We start from the raw sequence: 16322 nt of genomic DNA on the forward strand, positions 1-16322 counted from the left end.
GATGAGTCGCTGATGGATTCCCTGGCAGCCACGCGGGCAAACAAAATGGCAAACTCCAGACGCACGCCTGCGTGAGGATTAACAATCGCTACTTCGCATTGTTGCGCGTTAACGCCTCCGCGCCATTAAATGTCAACATAAGACAATGTTATTATGGCCTACAAATGGTTTTCAAGGTGTAAAGCGCAAATGAGGGAGTTCTACACGTTAGCGTGCTAGCATTAGCACTCTTTCCGTGAAATGAGAACGCAATGTTTTGCTAAACGTTTGGTCGCCGGGGGATTTCTTTGCTTTGCGACTCATCTGTCAAGTCCCTTTTCAAAATATCCTCGGATAAAGTAATCTGTGGAGTTTAGACCACTCGTTCAGTTACGCTAGTTTCTCATTTACTGCATGTTGTTGTTGATTCTTTGATTGTGTTGAATAGTGTGCAGGATTATGCAAAAACAGTTTCTCAAATGTTGTAGGCAGTTAAGAAGAAATAGGAATAAGACAAATGAAAACATGAAATATTATCAATGAGATATATATATATATATATATATATATAAATATAATAATGAAATATAAAACATATGAAGATATATTTAATTTTGGTGTAGAGATGTAACAGCAAAATATGGAAACAATGAAGGCAAATGATGTCGTCACAGATTAATGATACATTTTTTGTATCAAATGCTTATGTCAAACTTTGTTTCACTTAATTATGGAGGGTTGTGTCTGATTTTAAGTGAACATTTTAAATGAATTAATGTTGGAATAGAACTGTAACATAAAAAAATGTAGGGGAATACATATAAGATGCTTTATTTTTACTAACTTGGGAAAATAAAAAAAACTTTCCATTATGAGGCATTTGTGTATACTGTAAATATCTATTAAATCAATTTTAGAATATGGCTGCAACCTAGCAAAATGTGGGGAAAGTGGAGGGTGTTCAATAGGTACACGTAATGTTAGAATTGTTTTATTTTTAATAAATGTGCAAACATTTCTCAAATCCCTTTTTTTCCCCTCCACTTTGTCACGGTCATGTGATTCGCATAACGGGGATCGGAATAAGCGGAGCCAACAATAACTTTATGTACGTTATTTATGTCAAAAATTCCAAATATTCGAATCTACTATTTGCCCTCTATCACCTACTCCGAGCCATCGCATGAAGTGAATGAACGACCTTTTCATTTGATGGACGCGACCGTCCCGAAAAACTGAATTTGGACTCCTTCCCTGTACAAACCCCCCCCCCCCCCCCCCCCCCCAAAAAAAAACGGTGGTTTTTGCCCACCTGTTCCACTTGAATGGTGGCGGGGGAATTCGGGAAGCCCCCGCAAGCGAGAGCGCTCGCACACGCGCACGCACACGCGTGCTTACGTAAGTCGCCATCAATTATGAATGGGCGCAGTGCAGCAGTGGGAAGCCCTCTCTCTTATATTTAAGATATGAATGCAGCAGCGGAGCCTCCGTTCGTTTGCCGATAATAGAGCTGTTGGCCTTCATGACTATTTGATGGCGGGGAGGAGGTCGCCTCGGTCCAACGGGATCGCTCGTAAAAGCCGCTCGTGTTTTTTATGATCAATCTGAACATCGCTTGAAGCAGGGAAACCTCCACCTTATTTAAAACCACGACAACAACAAAATCAGTCCTTTCATCAGTTTCTCTCAAATACTTACAAGGTGAGCCAAGTTTGGACAAAGCGAAGTAAGATTAGGCTTTTTGTTAAAGTCCATGTAAAGTGAAAATAAAGACAACGTCTGGTCAATTTGACACACCGCAGTGAGGTGTTGTTGACAAGCCTGCCAAATTGGAATGAGTGCAGTCGTCCCTCACTATATTGCGGTTGGCGTTTTGCGGGTTCGGTGCATCGCCTTTTTGTTCTTGTACCGCACAGTAGCTCTTTGGTACTTGTACCTCGTCCTTAGCTAATCGTATATTGCTGCACGTCCTGCTCAGAAACCCCACAATGCTTTGCGTTTCAAACTTCTACGCAACACTTCAGATCTTTCAATCATTTGGTCGAAAAATCAATAAATCAAATCAATCCACATTTTTTGATTTCTGACGGGTTACAGACCAAACCAAGAACTGTCGTCATCGATTTAAGTTTGTGCATTCTCTGTGCTGTCAATTTGAAATCATGTTCTGTTTTTCAGCAAAGCGGTGGAAACAAAAACATTTATTTTTATCGCCGGATTATTTGATTATTAATATAATCGTTAGTTGCAGTCCGAGAATAAATGAATTGGATCCATTTTGGACAGTGGCTCTAATGCAGGGGTGCCCAAACGTTTTGGCTCAGGGGCCACGTTGCCGTAAAAGAATTGTCCTGCGGGCCAGCATTAATTTGGCATGCTACCGACGAGGGGAATGCTTTTTTGTATTTATTTTTATTTTACTTTGTTTTACTATGCTGTCTGCTGCCAGGTAGATCTTATAACTGCCTGGCCTGGATAAATGAAGGTTAAAATAAAAATGAATGAAATGCAAAATAAAGTATTTGTATGAAATTTGACTCAAACTCAAACGCTATTCATCAGAATCAACAAACAACATGTTTGCATTCGTGTGAAGGGCGATACTGAGATCTGGACTGCAGTCGATGGGGCGGGTCTGGCTCAAAAGCGGCGGTTTTCATGCGCAAGATGTCACGCAGGCGGGAGTCACTTGGTCTTGTCCTCACGCGGTTCTTATTCACGTTCGTGACCGAGAATGTCTTCTCGCACAAGTATGTCGAGCCAAACGAGCTCAACGTTTTCTTCGCAAATGTACGAATCTCTCGGAACCCGTCTTTATCCGGCCGCCGGTAAAAGTCGACGAGAGGGAGTCGTCGGTACCGGCCGCGACACTCCGTGTCGCGCTGCGGCTCAGTGAGCTCCGGCTGCAGGTGGGCTGGAACGTCACCGAGATCCACGGAAACGGTTTGGCACGTGGAACTTTTTGGTGAATAACACAATGGAGTTTTGTAGCTTTAGCTCCTTCTTCGTTTACTTTGTGACACACGGGGGTTGACGATCCACTGTGCTCGCCAACCACGGGAGGTGCGCCAGCCGTAATAATCCCCGTGATTTTATTCCACTTTCATTTTATGTCATGTACGGCGGAACAAACGGAAGCAAATAAATCTTTCCCTCTTGTTTGGTCCTGAAGGCTCTGGAGGTCAAGTAGCTCTTCACGCACGTTCATTTCACTGTCCACTCCTCTCCAAAAAATCATCCGTGCTTTCGTCACAGTCTCACGGAAACAATTCAAACTCCACTCCTTTTGCGTCCAACTGTCTCTTAATATCAGAAGAAACTTCTTCGCTCCTTCGTGACACGGTGCTACGAGCCGGGAAAACATTGGCGAACTGTTGCTTTTTCTCAGGACAAATGTTCTCCACCATTTTCATCACACAGTCTTGAAGAAATTCACCCTCAGTAAAAGGTTCGCGGTGCTCGGCAATCGGCGTTGCCACCTCGTAGCTCGCCTTTGTTGCATTTTCATTCGACTCGCTGGCTCTTGTGAAAAAGCGTCGCTGTGCCGTTAAACCGGCTTCCAGTTGCTTCCGTTTTTCACTGCGTTCGTTCCCAGTGAGCTTGTCGTCATTAGCGTGTTCCGTCTGGTCGTGCCTCTTTATATGGAACTCCTTGAACACAGCCGCAGTCTCTTGGCAAATTAGGCAGACGCGGTTGTTTCGAAACTCAGTGGAAAAAATATTCAGACTTCCATTTGTCCTGGAAACGTCGACCCTCGCTATCAACTTCCCTTTTCTTACTTCCGGTTGCCATTTTAGAAATGGGCAAAACACAGATCATGCGCAAAACCGCCCCGCGAGAGTTCAGCCACAAGTTTACTGCCATCCTGTGGTGAAATATAAAATTGCGCGTGTATTTTGTACTGCCGGGCCACATATTATTGGTTTTATGACAGAGGCTTCGGGCCAGTGGAAATATGAACACGGGCCGGATTTGGCCCAGGGGCCGGACTTTGGGCATGTCTGCTCTAATGTAAATAATAAATAAATTGGCACGCATGCACAAGTAATATTTGAGTTTTTTAGTCGTGATAATTGAGCAAAAATTGGAAAAATAGGTTTTCACTTTTTCACCTCCATTCTGAGGTACGGTGTGTTGAATTTGAAGTGAAAATATGCACTTTAATGTAACCCAGCAGAACGCGGAAATCGCATTCAATCGGAACTTGAGGAAACGGACATCAATTATATCTGCTTAATTCCATCCTGAATGCGGAATCGCAAATTGAGTTTCACTTATTTAAAAAGCTTGTTATTGTCACGCGCCGAGGCAATTTGGATTTGATGAAAATCTCATTAAAACGGTGAGCCGGATGCCGCGATTGGCTTTTCCCGCCCTCTTCCCCGCCAGTCGGGCGAACTCCCACGAGGCCGCCCGCCCGCCCGCCCGCCCGCCCGCTAAACACCTGTCAGGAGCTGCACCCACGCCGCCGTTATGTAAGCCGCTGTCTGGGAGCGGCGCCGAGCGACGAGGGGCGCTCCCGCACGGGACCGCTTGCGCTCGTCAATCCCGCCGCCACCGACGCTCGGTGGCGGAGGACGACGGGGGGGGAAGGGACAAAACGGACATTTGGATGCGTGTCATGTGACGTGGGCGTGGCACCGCGTTCGCGTTACTTGTTCGCGCGTTGAACGGCAGCATTTGCGCTTGTCTTTTCCGACCCACAGAAGATTGTGTTCTGTGAATGTATAAGCACCGAAGCTACCAAAAGAAAGAATAGACGCTCTTCTTTCACCAGAAGAAGAATGCTTGTTTCTTGCCTGTTCCGTTCTTTAGTAAGTTAGCAGCAGAACATAAGTTGGTTGGATCAAAAACATCGGTTTCTGACCAAAGAGAGGAGAAAAGAAACATGACGAGCAGAGCAGTGACGCTATTTGATGCTAAGATTGTTTGCTTTTGTGACACCTCAAACTATGAAACGACAAGAAGACCGAGACAGGGCTTTTGACGGCAAAATAATTTTACAGATATAAAAGTTTAAAAGAAAAAAAAGAAAAGAAAAAGAAATGGACTCACCGCCTGGCTCAAGTTGAACGTCGGTGGCTTTTTTTGATGCCGTTTGCCACGAACTGTCATCTTTTGTCACCATCGCGACGCATACTCTGTTTATAGCACACATGTGCGTACCCCGCTCGAGTTTGATCTGCCCCAATTTGCCCAACTTCCAATGCGCTGGCATTTCTCTCCTTCGTAATCCACGTGACAAGTCAACTTTTTACTGCCCTCTGTTTGTCATTACTTATATAGCAGCTTGGAAAAAAAAAAATTGGTGTCAATGTCTTTGTATGTTGAGGAGGATTTTAGTCTGGGTTGTCAAGGAGAGCTTTCACCTCCAAAGTACTAGTAAAAACAAAACATGGCTTTGGCACCACCAGGTGGCCTAGTGACTGACTTGATTTCTATTAGACAAGGCCATAGCCTTGTCTAATAGAAATCAAGTGCTTTGGCGCCATCTTTGGGCATGTACAGCGAGTCGACTATTGGTTGGCATCAACCCTCCTTTGCGCATCACTGAATAAACGAGAGCGTAAAAACAAATTAAAAAAACTTGCTTTATGAAGTGCAATTACGACATAATGAGTTTTCGTGTGTTGGATGTGTGCCTTTTAGGGGCGTGGCCTAGTGACTGACATCAGGAGCCGGAGTTGGAGTCGCTCCTTGTGAGTGTTCTCATTTTGCATTTGTGTGTTTGACCGTTTGTGTGGATTAGCGAACGTGTGGCGCCGTATGTGAAGCTCACAACGCGATGCACAAAAATCGAAACGAGAAACTTGTAAGCTGGGGCACGCGTAAGTCCAAGTACCAACGCATACTTACTCCTGAGCGTCTACTTCAGCCTCGAACGTCCTTGAGCCGGTACTGATGAGCTGGCTAGCACCTGGTGGGTGCGTGTGCGCGCGCGCGTGTGTGCGCGTGCGTGTGCGCGCGCGTGTGTGTGGGTGCGTGTGCGCGCGCGCGTGTGTGCGCGTGCGTGTGCGCGCGCGTGTGTGTGGGTGCGTGTGCGCGCGCGTGTGTGTGTGCGCGTGTGTGCGCGCAGGAAGCAGTGTAACGTGCACATGAAGGTGGAAACGAGCTACGCTAATGCGTTTAGCATTTAATGATGTCACGGTCCAGCTGATTTAAAAAGCATGATACTGCAGTTGAGTGTAATCTCTACATTAGTCAGTCGCATGTCAGTGCGGCGTCCCGATTATGTCATGAAGAGGCGTTACGCAGCACAAACGCTTCCTTCTCGCCAAAATAAATCTACGCGACGCTATTTGGGATGAAGCAGCGTGACTTCGAAGCACGACTGAACTGACGACGTTACAAATGACGCCAAAGTTACGTTTCTTTCTAGCGAGACTTCGTTGAAAGACTTTTTTTGAAAGACAGTTTTACTGTTTTTTGTTTTGTTTTGTTTTTTTCCCTTTGCCCCCATTGCGTGGCTACGTGGCCTGACTTCGTTGCCGTTTGAGTCCAGAAATGGTTTTGCCGTTTTTTTGGGTCACACGACTTTGTAGCCTTTTTATTTTTAAAAACGGTTTCCAGATTTTTTCGTTGTGAAACTTTGTAGCCTTTTCAGTGAAAAAAAGTTGTTGCCTTTTTTTCATAACGTGACTTCATAAGCCGATTCTGTAGCTTTTTCGTTTAAAAAAAAAAGAAAAGGTTTATTTAAGGTCTATTTTATTATTGTGAGACTTCGTAGGCTTTTCAGTTAAAAAAAAAAAAAAATCATTTTTTTCACAACATAATTTGGTGGCCTGACTTTGCAGCCTCTAAATAAAAATGAAATAAAATAATGATTTTTTTTTTGCTGTGCCTTCGTAGTTAACAAACGATTTCACACATTTTTCAAAGCGTGACTTCTTCACGTGATCTTGTAATTTGACATTAAGTAACTTTGTGATGGGACCTCTTGACATTGAAGCCTTTTCAGTAAAATCACAGTTTTGCTGTATTTTGTAGCCTGACTTTGTAGTCCTTTTAGTAAAAAAAGAAAAAAGGTTTTGATAATTTTTTTCATAGTGTGACTTTCTTGCCTTTTCAGTCAAAAAAAACACAAAAGTTTTGGCTGTTTTTTTCATTGAGCGACTTAGTAGCGCGATCACAGCATTTTCATCGAGGAAAAAACACTTTCTTCTTTTGATCCTGGATTCAGTGATTGGTCTGAATCCAGATTGATGTGAACGCTCATTTCCCGCATGCGTTTCGAGACACGCGAGGATGTCATCTGACCTGACTGATGGAAATATGTACAGCGTGTCGTACGGAAGCGGAGCGTCCGAGAGGTGAGCGCGGTTTGGCTTCGGAGGAGGAAGTGAGCAGATGGTGGGCGGAGACGCGGCCAACAGGAAGTGGAGGCTTGATGGTTTCCTCATGTTGCGTTGGCAATGCTCAGCTTTTCACTTCCTTGTCCTCACACGCCACACAGGTGTGTGTGTGTGTGTGTGTGTGTGTGCGCGTGTCTGTGTGTTTGAGTCCAGCTGTTCCTAAAAAAAAGGGCTAATTTCCTAATTAGAATGTCCTAAACGTAAGCTTTTCTTATATTTAATCTGTGGCTCTGCTCTGACCTACATTTTAATATTTGTTCTATGAAATTGTATGAATTTATTCTATACAGACTACCCTGTTTATTTGGTTGTTTCTCTCGGCTGCACTGCTAGACTGTTGGATTTGTTTTGGTTTTGTTTTTTTGTCAAATTAGATTTCAGCCTCTGTGTTGTCTTTAAAAAATATATATATATTTTCTGAACACTTTTCTGAAACAAGCTGGAGTATTAGTAAATTAAGTTGTACTTTTTTTTAAAGCGGTGATGTTGCAGGAATAAATTAGATTTTCTCAGAGGGGAAAAAAGCTTAATATCATTAGAATTAAGTGTTAGTTTTTCAAAAGAACTAATATTAGATTAGAAGAAGAAGAAATACATGTTTTTTTACAGGAAAAAAAGTTGTATTTTCATAAGGGAATTAAATATATATATATGTATTTAAAAAGTTAGCCTACATTAGAAGTCGCAATACTAAATATATAAATTTCTTACGTTTTCAGGAAAAGTGATAATACTTCATGGTTTCTTTACATTTTACAAGAGAAAACATTTTTCTCAATTTAGTTTCTCAATATTTACTCGTCACATTGTTCTGACAAAATAGTCATACGTCTTGTACAATAAAAGATGGAATATTACGAAAAATAAGTAAAAAAAAAAGTTTCACTTTTACGAGAAAAAAAAAAACCAAATGAAGTCATAGTTTTTCAAAAACAAATGTTATGAGAATAAATGCATTTTTCTTTGAAGAAGAAGAAAAAATTGGAGTTTCTCAAGTTACATATTTCCAGGAAAAATGTTGTTTACTTACATTCAAAGTTGGACTGTTATAAAGTCATTCATTTTTATGCGGAAAGACATTCCGAGTGATATGAGAATAAAGTGACAGTGTTGGAAAATCACAAGAATAAATGTATGTCTTTTTAGAATATACATTTTAGTTTTTTGTTTTTTTCCAGGAAGAACAAATGTTACCAGATGAGCGTCCCCAAAAAAATCGAAATAGCCAATGTTTCTTTTTTCACACTTTTGTGGCCAGTATTGAGTATATTCTTCCAAAGTGGGCCTAACACGACTCCAGCATGCGCACAGGCGACCACGCGTGCGCTACTGTAATACACGCGCACGCACACGCGTGCACTTTGTTTGGCCTGCGCTCGGTCGGGAACGAGCGCAATAACTGCTGTCGAGCGCCCCGTCGGCCGTTCGCACCACTTACTGATCCTGCGCTATTTATAGCCGCTTGCGTATTGTGAGCATTAACGGCCGACGGCTGCCGTTCGCCGTCGTCCGTGTTGCTCTTCTTGGTCTTTTGTTGTCGAGCTTATACTTTATATACAGGGTGGGGCAAAAGTAGCTCGGGACTTTTAAAATTAACTTGTAAAGGGGGGAAAAAAGGAAGGGCAATGAATCAAAGGAAGGAACAGGGTGAGCCAAAAGCAGGTAGCCACTTTTGAAATGAGCTTCATTAAGGAAGAAAGGAAGGAAGGAAGCATGAAAGCTTGGAAGGACAATGGACCAAAGCGGGGCTGTCCAACTCCTTTTTGTCACTTTTGCTTACAAGTTCCCTCAGAGGAGGTTATTCGTTTACAATTGACGCACGGTGGAACACTGGTTAACACATCCGCCTCCCAGTTCTGAGGACCCGGGTTCAATCCCCGGCCCCGCCCGTGTGGAGTTTGCACGTTCTCCCCGTGCCTGCGTGGCTTTTCTCCGGGCACTCCGCTTTCCTCCCGCATCCCAAAAACAAGCGTGGTAGGCGGAAAAATACCTTATGAAAAATACCCGACATAGGTAGTTGTGCAGTGAGGCGAACGATTCGTGTAACTAAGACCGCTATCTACGTCTTGGCTCGCTCGGGATCCTGCTGGAGCTTGTTGAGTGTTTTATTGGTCGCCGCGTGTAGCGCTTTCCCGGTCGTAGTAACGCGCCTCGTTCGGTGGTCGGCGGACCCGCGCGGGCCGACGGGAAAGCCGCCAACGTGCGCGCGCATTCTTGCGACCCCCGCGCGGAATGTGGCGTTTGGTTTGGAACACCGGGCGGAGGTTCCCCAATCCGCACGCTCCACCTCATTCCGAGCTCCCCGCGACCCAGAAGTTGTTCACCCGCCGCCGCGTCTTAAGTGTCAGAAATGAGCGACGGGACAAGATTTGCCGTTGGTCGCTGGTTTTGTGCGCGTGTGTGGTTGCGAATGGCGCGAGCAACCTGCTAATTTGCAAGGTAGCCCCCATTTTGTGGAAGACATAAGTGACAAAAAGGCAGAAAAAATCGATTCTGATTCAGATTTTACGGTAGTTTTTTTTGTTGTTTTTTTTTTCCCATAAAGTCATAATTTCCAAATCGGTGTCATTTCATTTTCATGTGTAGGTGTTTTTCTTTTTCTTTTTTTTCCGCCATGCTTTCCCCGAGACTTCCTTCCTTCTTTCTCACCCGTTTTGTATGAATGGCCGCCTGTGTTGGCCTCCATGTTCGCTCCGAGTGGGCGCGACCAAAAGGAACGTGTGGTGTCACGTTGTCCAACGAGCGGCAGACGGTGTGAAGTTTTCTTGTCGTCGTTTTTTCTCTTTCTCTCCTCGCCGTGCCTTCGGTCACAAGATGCTCCACCGGCAGTCATCTGAGGATGAATAATCTTCATCATCATCATCCCAATAATAAGCGGCCCTCGCCGTCTGCGCAGCGAAGATGTCCGCGCGTATGTTCTTGTGTTAACAGAATTCACACTTAAGACAAAGTCTGCTCTTCACTTGCCGTCAAGTCCAACACACGGGGTTTCCCGCAAGAGCAACTTTTATTCAGAGGAAACAAATGGAAGGAAACATTTATTTATTTTGTTTATTACAAACAAAGACCAAAGTTGTAGACTTAAAGGCTGATATTGGCAACACTTTTAACGTCATGTCAATGGCACAATAGTGCAATAGAGAACATTACAAAAATGGACAAAAGGCACTAATTTGAGGGAACACAACAGATTATTACAAGGAATAAAGTCCATATTTCCTGGGGGGGAAACTTTCATGATATTATACAAGTGCATTTGCAAGAGACAAAACAATCGGAATGTTACAAATTTAAAATGGTACTCTTCAAGAAAAACAGAAATAGTTGTTGGTTCCGAGAAAAAATCATTTGTAATATTACAGATTGTCTTCGTTTTGAATTGAAGAAAAAGAAAAGTCAGAATATAACAAAAAGAAAGTTGCCTTTTTCTGAGAAATAATTTGGAATTTGTTTGTTTTTCAACAAGAAAAGTCAGGAATAAAGGCTGCTTTTATTAGCGAAGAAGTTGTATTTCCTGAAGGTGCATTCTTCGGAGAAAAAACAAATCCCAATTTTACGAAATCCAAGTCCTATTAGATTGTGTGTGTGTGTGTGTGTGTGTGTGGGGGGGGGGGGGGGGGGGGGAGTAATATTACAAGGAAAAAAGTTACATTTTTCTGTGAAAATAATTCTGGCTATTATGACATTAAAGTCTTAGTTTTTTTTTTTTTTTTTAGAGTAAAGAAAAAAATGCTAGCTTTCCAAGACCAAAAAAAACCCGACTGTAATCTTACGAGAAAAAGATGCATCTTTCAAAGAATATGATTCGGAATATTACAAGACTCAAATCTTCGTTTTTCTTAAGGAAAATAAATTTGTAAGAAACATTCAGAATATTATGACATCAAATTTACAAATTGGCTTGAAACGAAGTCTTTAAATTGAGACTAAAGTTGTTTTTATTGAAAAAAAGTCGGTGAGATTCAAGCTTTTCTTTCGTCATCATCATTTTGTCGTATTCCCCCAAAATCTAAAGAGACACATCAAGTGTAAGATTGACTTTTTTTTTTTTTTCTTGAAATTGACATTTTAATTTCTTTTGGTAGTGTATTTCAGTATTTTATTTATTTTGTTGTTTTCTCCCCGCCCCCAGTGTGTCTGTAATCCTCATTCTTATAAGAACTCCAACTGGAGTTTTCACGGCGAATGGCTTCACGCCCAGACGACGTCTGCGCGCCTTTTATGGTATTGAGAAGTCGTAAAACACGTTTGTGAAGCATTATCCCCGTCGGTCAATTAGTCGGCTGGATTGTCCGACATTGAGAGAACTCTCCGGACGCGACGTTCACAAGAGTGATCTGCATCCTTAACGGCTCGTCTGCGCTCAAAGTCCAGACTTGATTGATTGCTTTTGGTTCTTTTTGGGCGCAATCGTTCAAATTGTCTTTCCGGAGGATTCCCGGTGACGACGACGAGGATGAAAAACACATCGTTTCGTCCTCAAACGTTGACAGTGAAGGCTGAAAATAGACCGAGTGTGTCACTTGTACAAAGCCGCACTTGTTTGTTGCTGCTTTTGTATTGTTTTCACGCATAATTAAAGGTCTTGTTGTGACGATGATTGACTGTCAACAGAAATGTGACAAAAGTTGTGCGGAATTTCAAGATGTTTGATTTTGGAGCAGCTCTGTTGAACTGTTTAAGAAACGTGTCGGCAATCATCCTCAGTTGAGCCTCGTGAATCGATATGTCAGGGAAATGCTCCAAAGGTTCTTGTAGGAAACATTTGGACTGACTGGCTCGATGAACCGATTGGAATCTGGTTAACTGTCGCTAAAACACTGACAAACTGTCAATGACTAATATACACTCAATCACCCGGTCTGATTTGATCGACTAGTTTACTCACACTTAAAACATACCGATTGGCTGAACGGTACCAATTTAAAACCGACGTTTACTGCCCGGCTTGCCGGATAATTGCTACTGACCGACTGGTTAAATGACTCTGACTGACTGACTGACTGACTGACTGACTGACTGGAGAGTCTTGTGACGCTTAATCACCCTTAATGGGTCACCAAGACTTCCTGGAAGTTTTACTGACTGGCTGACATCTTCCGCACTGATTGAGTGGCTAATTAGGACCTATTCAAACTACCTGGATGTCTTGGTAACATTTGTTGACTCGTGCTAACTGACGCTACAGTAAATGACACTGACTGATAGACTAACTCACTGACAATTCACTGCCTGGATGGATGTGTTCCTGGCATTTACCGGCAACCGGCTTGCTGGCTAATTGTCACCGAAAGAGGGCCCACCAATGGCGGACTGACTGGCGAAACGGCATCTATTAAAACGACTTGGCTGTCTTCACTGACTGGCTGATAATGGCTAATTGACACAAAACCATTGAAACTGACTGACAGCTGACTGACCCACTGACTGAGATTAAAACCGTATGTTTTATTGTCATTTGCTGATCGGTTTGCTGGCTGACACCGACAAACCGGCAGCGGCTGCAGGTGATTAAATGTGTCCACTTGATTACCGGTACCGCACCGGTTCAAACTGTGCGGATGTCTTACCGATGTTTTCTGACTGTTTTGCTGACCGACTGACCGGTTGACCGACTGACTATGTCGTTGCACTGATTGACGAGGTTAATGCCACCAATTAAATCTGGATGTCTTCCTGACATTTACTGACCGCTTTTAGTCAGTAAGACTAGTCGGCGACTATCGGACCCGACCGACCGACCGAGCTGACTCGCGCTTCATTACTGGCCGCCACTGATAAACAGTGGCTGAATGACAGCGAGCGACGGACCGACTGAGCCACACTTGATTAGTGCCCTGATTGAAACTGTCTGCATGTTTTACTGGCTGACACAAACAATGGCTAAGTGACACTAAATGGCACTGACTGACAACTGTCAACTTCCGCTTCATTACCGCTACCCTACTGACTGGCTGTGTTTAGTGACTTATTTCCTGGCTGACACTGACAAATTTGACAGTGACAGTGAGCGATTAACAGGTTGTCTGACTGACTGACTAGCTCACTGTCACCTCCTCACTGCACCAATATAAAGCTGTCCGGATGTCTAACTGAGGTTTACCGACTGCTTTACTGGCAAATTGACATTGGCGAGATTGACTGACAATGGCTAACTGACTAACGAGCGAACGGACACTTAAATTGCGATGACTGGCTAAATGGAACAGGTTCAAACTATCGGGATGGCTTACTGACTAAATATTAACAATGGCTCTTTAACACTAAATGACACTGACCGACTGTCATTTAATTGTTGCTCAGGTTCAGAGTGTCTAAATTGGCTGACTGGCTTTTACGGACTGGTTTACTGACTTGTGGACACCGAGCGACCGACCGTTTGACTGACTTAACTAGCTTAATCATCATCTTCATTACTGCGCTGATTAAAAGAGTCTGGATGTTTTTAGGGACTTTTTAACTGGCTGCCACTGACAAATTGACATCTTCACTAAATGACAAAGCGTGACTTACTAGCAATGGGTAACTGACACAAAGTGACACCTGAAATGACAATCGCACAGACTGGCTAAATGGCACCAATTAAAAGTGTCTGGATATATTACTGACATTTATTGACATTTACTGGTCGATTAACCGCCTTCCCGATCGGCCGTTTCGGGTAAACTTCGGCTAACAACGGGCGGGCGGCCGAGCGCTATCTGGCCGCGACGGCGATCTGGCCACGACGGCGACCGTATTGAAAGTCACGCCAACGACAATACAACGGGCCGCTGGCTTCGTCATAAGAGAAGCGCATCGGGACTTCGCGCCTGCCCGTCTGAGTCGTTCTCGTGCTCCTCGTGACTTTGCCGGTCCCTCGGCGGAACGCGATAAACAAGAATAAATCACGGGGGCCGGCAAACGGAAAGCCGGAGCGCTGACAGCGTGGCGGGCGCGAAGAAACTGTTGAGGGACAAACTCGGATTGCGGCGCACGTGAAGACGACGCCTTCCAACGACACTTTTCAAGTGTGAAGTCATTAGCGGCTTTCTGCTTTTAGGCGGTCGGGTTTGGCTCCTTTCGACAAGTGTCAACTCTATCGTGGGAAACGCCGCTAAAAAAACTGTGTAGTTTCCGCATAAACCAGCACAACGCTTTCCACAACTACTACTACTACTACTTCAACTACTTCCAATGCGACTTGGGTATCCTGAAAAGTGCCATATACATTTAATGTATTATTATTATTACTAGTACTACTACTGCATGTATGAGAGGGGTGGTGGTGGGAGAATGAGGCTACAGGGAGAAGAGATAGCGAGGGTGGAGGACATGAAATATTGGGGTCAACCGTCCAGAGCCACGGGGAGTGTGGTCAGGAAGTGAAGAAACTGGTCCAAGCAGGTCAGAACGGGTGGAGGGAGGCGTCAGGTGTGTCGTGTGACAGAAGAGTTTCTGCTCTGATGAAGGGCAAAGTTCATAAAACAGTGGTGAGGACGGATTCGAGACAGCGGCACTGAAGAGACGACAGGAAGCAGAGCAAGTGAAGATGTTGAGGTTCGCCCTCGGAGTGACCGGGTCGGATCAAATTCGAAACGAGCTCCTCGGAGGGACGGCCGAGGTTCGATGTTTTGGAGGCAAAGTTAGAGAGAGCGGACGTGGATGGTTTGGACACGTCCGGAGGGGAAATAGTGAGTATATTGCTAGAAGGATGATGTGGGTGGAGCGGCCAGGCAAGAGAGCGAGAGTGAAGACCGAGGAGAAGGTCGATGGATGTCGTGAGGGAAGACGTGAGGGCCGTTGGTGTTGGAGAGGAGGATGCGGGAGATAGGCCGACGTGGAAAAGGAGGACGCGCTGTGGCCAACCCGAAAGGGACGAGCCCGAAGGGAAAGAAGAGGAGACGACTACTACTATTAATACTTTCACCACTACTGCTACGACTACCAATTTTTCCCTGTGTGGGCTCGTAAATTTAAAAGAAAAGAAAGTTGTTCAAAGTCGGTATGTGTCCCCCCCACTTGAGTCTAAATTCATAATTATAATGCACCCCAGTGACTGTCCAGGTTGTCTGAAAGCACATCGAGTCCCGAAAGCGACGCTGACCCGGCTGCAGCCCGTTTTCCATGACGAGCTGTTTCTCCTGTGTCTTCGCAATGATGTCATCGGAGAGGGGCGGGGCCCGGCCCCGAGGTCAGTCCCGTAGGGCGCCTGCTGTCACGTTTTGGACTTCACGTCGTGTGACTCCTCCAAACGCACCGTTCAACGCCCCCTTCGGCACCCCCCTCCCCCACCGCCGCCGCTGTGTTAGCTTGCTTATCGTGATGCCGCAGGCGGCCGCTGTTATCTAAGACACGCGCGCGCGCGCACACACGCTGCGTGAATAACCTCCACCATGTAGGAAATGTCCATTTCTCACTGATTGTTGTGCAGCTATAATCCCACCGGTTACCAAAATAGTCCGTTGCCTTGTTTTTATGACGCGTCATCTGACCCTCTTTACCCATTTCTTTCAAAAGGGCTGGAATTTCCTCATAGGGCAGCGTGGAAATTCCTTCCCACGAAAGACGTCATACGCGGGCCGTGAAATTTTTCATCTCCTTCTAGAACATTTTTGGTGAGGCGGTTTCATTCTGGCCTGACAAAACCACCATAGAAATTGTGTGACAAAACTATTTTATACTTTCGCCTCCCTATTTATTATTCCTCGATTTTGAAGCAAATGTTCTATTTTGTTTTATACTGTATTTTACGTGACAACCAACACATTTTTGGGGGGAGCCACACTCGGGATGAAGCAGTTTACCATTCAACCACGATACGATTTCACAGTGATATTTCGATTTTACGATTGAATTATCATTAATACCAGATTTAGCAAGAAGTGGTTTGTTGTGCGTCGTCCCTTTAAATTCATCCACCGAAGTATTTGCGTCAAGCACGTTTTTCAACGTGGAAGAGTCTCTCGCGCAGCTTGTCTGGGAAATTCAGCTTTCAAATTCTTGAGCCAC

General features: G+C 44.4%; 1 protein-coding gene across 7 annotated transcripts in view; it reads left to right on the top strand.

Moving 5' to 3' along the window:
* Positions 1 to 16322, top strand: part of LOC133409170 (plasma membrane calcium-transporting ATPase 1-like) — a 79726-nt gene that overhangs the window by 5261 nt on the left and 58143 nt on the right. The window contains exon 2 of one of the 7 annotated variants that reach the window (XM_061688811.1): positions 5629 to 5678. The exons of 5 other annotated variants lie outside the window; for them this stretch is intronic. The gene's annotated coding sequence lies outside the window, so the exon portion shown is untranslated. Of the gene's footprint in view, positions 1 to 5628; positions 5679 to 7231; positions 7290 to 16322 lie in introns of those variants that run through there. One more of the 7 variants, XM_061688815.1, reaches the window with a different exon arrangement.

Source organism: Phycodurus eques, chromosome 10 (assembly GCF_024500275.1).
Source record: "Phycodurus eques isolate BA_2022a chromosome 10, UOR_Pequ_1.1, whole genome shotgun sequence".
NCBI classification, from domain to species: Eukaryota; Metazoa; Chordata; class Actinopteri; order Syngnathiformes; family Syngnathidae; genus Phycodurus; species Phycodurus eques.